The sequence below is a fragment of the Euleptes europaea genome, chromosome 2, assembly GCF_029931775.1.
Source record: "Euleptes europaea isolate rEulEur1 chromosome 2, rEulEur1.hap1, whole genome shotgun sequence".
NCBI classification, from domain to species: Eukaryota; Metazoa; Chordata; class Lepidosauria; order Squamata; family Sphaerodactylidae; genus Euleptes; species Euleptes europaea.
Genome location: NC_079313.1, coordinates 26910039 through 26917200, shown reverse-complemented (window position 1 = coordinate 26917200; position 7162 = coordinate 26910039).

Here is a 7162-nt window from a genome sequence, read left to right as displayed (position 1 = left end):
ATATTCTCAATAAAAAATGTGTTGTACGAATTTTAAGGATTTTATTAAAATAATTTTAGTTGCACACACTCACAGTAAACCATACAGAACCCGATAAATTCAAGAACTTGGAAATAAAAGGAATGAGGGGGTGGACATAAGGATATCAGGATGCAGGGGAAGGTATAGTTACCATTCAGAGGGGTGATATCCAAGATGGCAGCTGCATTGAAGTGAGGAACGACCAGTGCTACTCACAGGAAAGCAAGAAGGACCATACATGCAAGTATGAGGTGCCGCGTTTTGGATCCAAGAAAACACTCACACTTTTCCATTATGAGAGGAAAGATACTTATATCCCAAAATATATCCTGAGGCGTTATGACTTCACTGGCAAACAAATATTGCCAGGAACAAAGGCTTAATTACTCTGACTAGTTTAGATGTTTGAGTATGAAAGAACAGGAGGTAGAACCAGATAGGAACAATATCTAGGTTCCCCTGATTAAGTACTGTTATGTATTTTATTATAGATTTCCAGATGACTGAAGATGTTTGGGAGTGGTTTCCCAGGAAGGAGGAGATGACTCAGAGGGTATTGGCTTTACCTGTTTTGCAACTTGATGGGGTTAACTAGAAATCGAGATATATATGAGTTCTCTAAATAGGGTCTTGAATGCTGATGCAATTAAGAGGGTTGCTATCAGCATCTAGGTGGCTGCTAGGAGAGCTTTATTGCATATGTTCAGGCTGTCTTCTCTTCATTGTTCTTAGGATTCTCACCTGTCATGAGGCCTGGGGAGATGTGCCACAAGATGGATTGCAGGGACCTTCCATTTTGGTCCTATATACCTCTAAAGGGTACACCAGGTAGCTTAGGGCAGTCCGTAGGGTACCACCAGATCTTTTCAATGCATGTGCTAGAATATACTCAGCACCCACCGGCAGTAAACTTGTAGCGCAGGCATAGCCAAAGTCCAGTTACTTGCAAGTGTGTTGCATTAAAGTGACTCACACATTTAAGTGTTGTGGTGTAATTCTAATTGAGCATTGAGGTGCACTTGGTAAAATGCAAACCAAGCCTCAGCAGGGGCCCTTCTAGTGGTACAATGAAATGTGCTTGGTGAGCACTTAGAGCAGCCTCCCCTGCTAAATTAGCCTGACTGCTCACAGTTCAGTCCTCTGATCATAAAAACACAACTCATAATTAATTAAAACCACAAACAGAATTGGCTGCAGGAGGTTGACCGCTCAAAAGAACATTTCTCTCCTGCTCCCTTGGAATCCAGATAATTTTGTAAGTGTGAAATTTACTTCATTCTCTCTCTTTGGACTGATACTGGTGCACTTTTAGACATTTCAGCAATGATGCAGGAAACTAATTCCCATCGATTTAGCCCATTTTGCCACTGCAACATGAAATATACACTACCACACAAATTAGGCCAACACAGTGGGACGAAACCATGGAAAAGCAGCTGTTATGGGGTGCTTTTCTTGTATAAAGGTTGCCCTTCATTTTGTGTTATGTGTTATGCATTACAGGGCTGGAGGAACTTAACTTCAGATTCATCTTCAGCCTCTATTCACACTGTAGGTGTATACAGGAAGCACCCACTTTTTCATTTTATTTTATTACAGCCAAAGACCAGCATAAAATATAAAATGTACATCCTATGATAAAATTATACAGCTCCCGCTTACAGCATCTCGTCCGTACTAATTAATCTGAAGGTTTGCCCATAAGGTCTTTGTTCTTCATAAATGCCTTCCATTTCCAGCAAACATAACAGCAAAATTTTGCTATGGAATATGAAATATAAGTCACCCTGTCTTCCAGTAGATATTCTACCAAGGAGGCTTCAGAGGTGTAAGTGTACAAATCGAGAAGGAAGCACCCACTGTTTTTCCCATTTCCCTTCAACCTTGGATTGCAAAAGGTTGCCAACAGTCACAGCCCCCTCCCTTTTCCCTGGCAGTTGTTTCTGACCCTGTGAAAATTTATTCCCAGGATCATGGAATCCAGATGGACAATCATCATGTCGGGAAACTTCAGTGGAGGGGGAAAGGAGGCAAAATTGCCCTTCCTGCTGCTTCAATCAGTTCTGCCAGATCAGGAATCAGAAAGGACTGCTGAGGAGAGAGGAATGCAGGAAAGATCCATGATCGTTGCACCTGCAGACTTTGGGATTTACAATTTGTGCATGAAAGGATTGCCCAAAAGAAAACCTTCATAGAACATGTTGATTCCTTGGTGTTTTAACACACACACACACTCCAATGCAATTCCTGAATTTTGTAATCAGAAAGGTCTCAGGAATGGCCCATTGGATCCAGAAGTCTGGATCTTTGACGTGGAAGTTCACTGCAGAGAGAGCACAATTGACACAGATGGATGAGTAACTGAGCCTCAGTTATGCAACACAGGAGCCATAATGACTAAGCATGCTAAGAAAGTTAACATGAGAAACGAAGGAAGCAAAATGCAATAGTCATCCATATAAAATCCTCCCATTACAAAAGCTAAATCAAGGGTAACATATTTTTGGAAGGAAGGATAATGTCTGAGTTATTTAAAACTTTAGAATTCAAACTCTAAACTTAAAGAATTCCCAGTAGGTTTGTTCTAATTTTTGTCCATGGTGCTAGAATATTGTTCCTTCAGAAACCCAGCTATTAATAAAACACTGAAACGAAATCTAGAGCCGCACTGTAAAACTAAGTTTAGAGAATATTACAGATTTTTCACTTGGTCTCCTCCATTTCTTGAAGTTAGGCACGGTTGAAGGCATTTAGAAAGTTAGGTTCTGAAGGGTTCAAGATTTAGTATGGCAGAATTTTAAAATGAGCTGTAGGTTTAGATGTAGTTCTGTCATTTGAGTCTTTAGGTAAAATTCTAAATTTAAACTGTAGATTAAGCTACATCAGAAGGTGCACAGAGTTCAGATCTGGCTGTAGCGGCACTCATCTAGTCTGAATATCGGTAGAACTACAAATGTTGTGCTGGTTAGGCTGAATTAACATAATCAGCTACAACAGGACATAGGATAAGCTCAAGACACGGTTTTGGCTGGAGAGAGTGGGGTAATAAGTGGAAATAATAAATAAATAAAATAAGTAGCGTCGAAGGCTTTCACGGTCAGAGTTCATTGGTTCTTGTAGGTTATCCGGGCTGTGTAACCGTGGTCTTGGTATTTTCTTTCCTGACGTTTCGCCAGCAGCTGTGGCAGGCATCTTCAGAGGAGTAACACTGAAGGACAGTGTCTCCTTCTCCAGACACTGTCCTTCAGTGTTACTCCTCTGAAGATGCCTGCCACAGCTGCTGGCGAAACGTCAGGAAAGAAAATACCAAGACCACGGTTACACAGCCCGGATAACCTACAAGAACCAAATTAAGTAGCCATAGGCAAGAGCTCCTCTACCGATAAGAGACCACAACAGCCACAATCAGGCGAAAACAGCCAAAATTAAATAACATGACTTTCTTGTCTCCTTGGAATTTCATTTCCTTAGTTCCCTACCAATACCACCCTGGCTACAACAGAAAATACTAATAAAATAACTCCTGGGAGTCTTTGATTATGGGAGATGATCAGGGAATGAAAAAAGTAGGGTTTACATCCGCACAATCCTACCTTTTTGTGAAGGCATCCATTCCTCTCTCAAAATTCTAGATGTGCTCACAGGATCAACTAGGCTGGGGACCTCTTGCCTTGAACAAGCAGGACATATGAATGGAGGGTGTCAATAACTGATCTCTCCCCCCCCCCCAGTAAACTCTCAACAAACCAGCATTATAAGGGGTTACAAATATTCAGACTTTATTATAAATAAGAAATACTGTTTTATACATAAAAACTGCCAAGTGTTGCATTTGTTGTTGCTGATCGCTGCCCCCAGACAGCAAGACCACAGATTTAAGGCAAAAAAAAAAGGGGGGGGAGTAAAGGCACATATGGAGGTGCTCACAGTCAAGAATAAATGTAAAATGAGGGGAACTCTTCAAACGGGTGTCGGCTGTAGCACCTGGGTGTGCGTTTCTGCGAGCAACGGTTGTGTCATTTTTGTTATATAAAAGAAATAAGTTGGACCTCTAACAAATGTGATAATGGCTGTTAACGCAGTATTTGTAATTAAGAGGATTCTTACAAAGGTCTTTTTATTTAAAATTTTTTAAAAAATCTGTTAAAACTGGTTTTTCAGTAAAAAGGGAAAATACTAAGAAAAGCAGGGGACCTTAAGGCCAGAAGCACGCAAAAAGCAAGCGTTATCATCCCTCTGCTATGATGGAGAAGTGATACAGTTAGAATGCAGCCATCTGACTGGCTCAGCCAGACGAAAAATACTGAAGTGTAAAGTGTGACAAGCCACAACAAAAAGGTCATTTCCAGTAAATGGCTTCAGGATTGTATGCCAGCAAGTTGGTATCATGTAAACTGTAGAGAAGTCCCTAACCCTAACCCTTTGGGGTCAAAGAAGGGGGAGAAAGATCAGACCCATACCACTCCCCTGGCTGTGGAAATGCGGTAGTCCTCCGTGTCTGAAAACAGGGCCTCCCCACACACAATGGCACAGGCAGAAAAGGCGACTGTTTTGCAACAACAGACTTTGGGTACTGGGCCTATAACAACCACCTATTTTTTTTTACTGAGGAGGGAAAACCTGTGTCTGGGCTATATTCCTTGAGACTGTGCAGGAGGGCTCACAGGACTGAAAGCTGCTCCCTGATAAAAGAAAATTAGCATGTCAAGAAGACTAAACTAAAATGTTTGTGCCTGACATCTACCTTTCCACGAGGAGCATTTTTATAAAGGGTATTTTTGTGCCCGCTCACTGTTTTTATCCTTTCATTTTCTCCAAGGACCTCTGGCCATCATATCTAATTCTCCACCATTCCTTTTATCCTCACAACAACTCTGTGAGGTAGGTTTGGCTGACTGTAGTAATGGCCCAAAGTCACACATGAAGCTGCCTTATATTGAATCAGACCCTTGGTCCAGCAAAGTCAGTATTGTCTACTCAGACCAGCAGTGGCTCTCCAGGGTCTCAGGCAGAGGTCTTTCACATCAACAACTTGCCTAATCCCTTTAACTGGAGATGCCAGGGATTGAACCTGGGACCTTCTGAATGCCAAGCAGATGCTCTGCCACTGAGCCACAGCCCCTCCCTCGCCCAGTGAATTACACAGCTAAGTGGGGATTTGCATCCATGTTTCGCTACTAGTCTAACACTCTAAACCACCACGCCGGTTCAAATCATGTCAGTCTAAAACAGTACCGCTCAGTCACAGGTTTATCGTCACAGTGAGAACTAGCCCCCGGAAATAGTTGCCTCACAAGCCCGGCAAAAATCCCACAACAATTTATAAAATTAAATCTATTCAAACATAATGGCTTGGATCCCTGGGAATGTTTTTGCAGATGGAAGGATTTTTGTCTGAAGAGTGTGACTTTTTAGTCTTTGCCTTTCCACTGCCATCCCAAATGTTGCTGGGCTGGGGGTTCCCTGTCCTCCAGCATTTGAGGGCATTGTAAGCCAAAGCGGGAGGTGGAAGGTGAGAAAGTCATGTTCCATGACTGGAAGTCCTTCTGTAAGCAAAAACACTCCAGTGGATCCAAGCCAACATTTGTAAACCAGAGGCAGAGGGCCTGGGCAGGCAATACTTTGCCCCTCAGGACTGTACTTGCAAATGGGCCTCAGGTTTGTATGCACTTTCCACTGTTCCCCTCATCATATGTGGAAATATAGGAAGCAATCTGGAGAAAACCTGAATTTATCTGAATGCAGAATCTCAAATTTCACATCCACTCACAGTGACGGAAAGACTGAAGCCTTGACCCTGATCGCACCTCAGGTAGAATCCCGAAATGCAAAACATTGAGTGAAAAGGCCCAATGGATGTTAGTTCTGTGTGTGTAAAGTGCCTTCAAGTCGCAGCTGACTTATGGTGACCCCTTTGGGGGTTTTCATGGCAAGAGACTAACAGAGGTGGTTTGCCAGTGCCTTCCTCTGCACAGCAGCCCTGGTCTTCCTTGGTGGTCTCCCATCCAAAGACTAACCAGGGCTGACCCTGCTTAGCTTCTGAGATCTGACGAGATCAGGCTAGCCTGGGCCATCCAGGTCAGGGCATGTTAGTTCTACACAAGCCAAAGCCCTCTGAATCTTTTGGGCATCCGTGCTGGTTTTACAAAGACACAGAAAACTGGTATCTTGCCTCAGTATACAAGGGAGTAGGCTAATGTTAACACCACACAGTACTGTTAACTGCCAACGCATGAGTATGCAAAGTAGTACGCAGGCTGGGCAGGGAAAATACCTGAACACCCCACCCCACCCCGGGAAGTAATGAAAAGGACAGAGGGCATGTAACTGTGATGGTTAAGAGAAAGCACAGAGGAGAACAGGGCCACTCTAGAAACAAGACCAAGCCTATTTACATGGGGGAATTAGGGGAGGGGAATAGACTTTTCCTCACACTATAATCATGATTAAAAAACACAAAAAAATACCCACATTCACACAAAAATATAAATTTGAAATAATTAATAGCACCAGTGTGTGTGTCAGATAATAAATTTCTTCCCCTCTACGCAAACGTACAAAGTTGCATAGTGTTTAAGGGCAGGTATACATGGATCTCAAAAAGGCAGGGGGTGGGGTGGGAGCTTCAGACCAAACTAATGAGGAAACCAGAGGCAGATCATTTCCTCTAGTTAATGACTTAAATGGGTGAGGAGAAAGAACAGAGCTGTCTTCTCCCTATTAGGAAGATAAGCTAATGTGGAAAGCGGGGGAGGGAGAGAACCTTTAGGAAGGCAGAAATCCAGGCCGAGCGGCAAACAACTCTTTGTAAATACTGCAAACTTTACGGAATTATTTATCCCTAAAATTAGGACTGGTATTCTTTCCCAGAAAAACTGGACCAACTGTAATTGTAGAATTTCTCTCCCATCAGACAAAAAAGCCTCCCATGGTGAAAGAAACACCAGCCAATTTCCAGGAAAGAGAGGACTGGAAAGACCTGGCCTATTTTCTAACAGAAGATTGTGATGACTCTAGTAACTGAAGTTCTCTCTGGATGGGTGATCTCTTAAAAAAGAAAACTGAAGTCTGATTTTGAGACAGAATCTGTTCATGTGAATCCAGTTGTTCCTGGAATATAAGAGCATCCTAGTGACTGGTT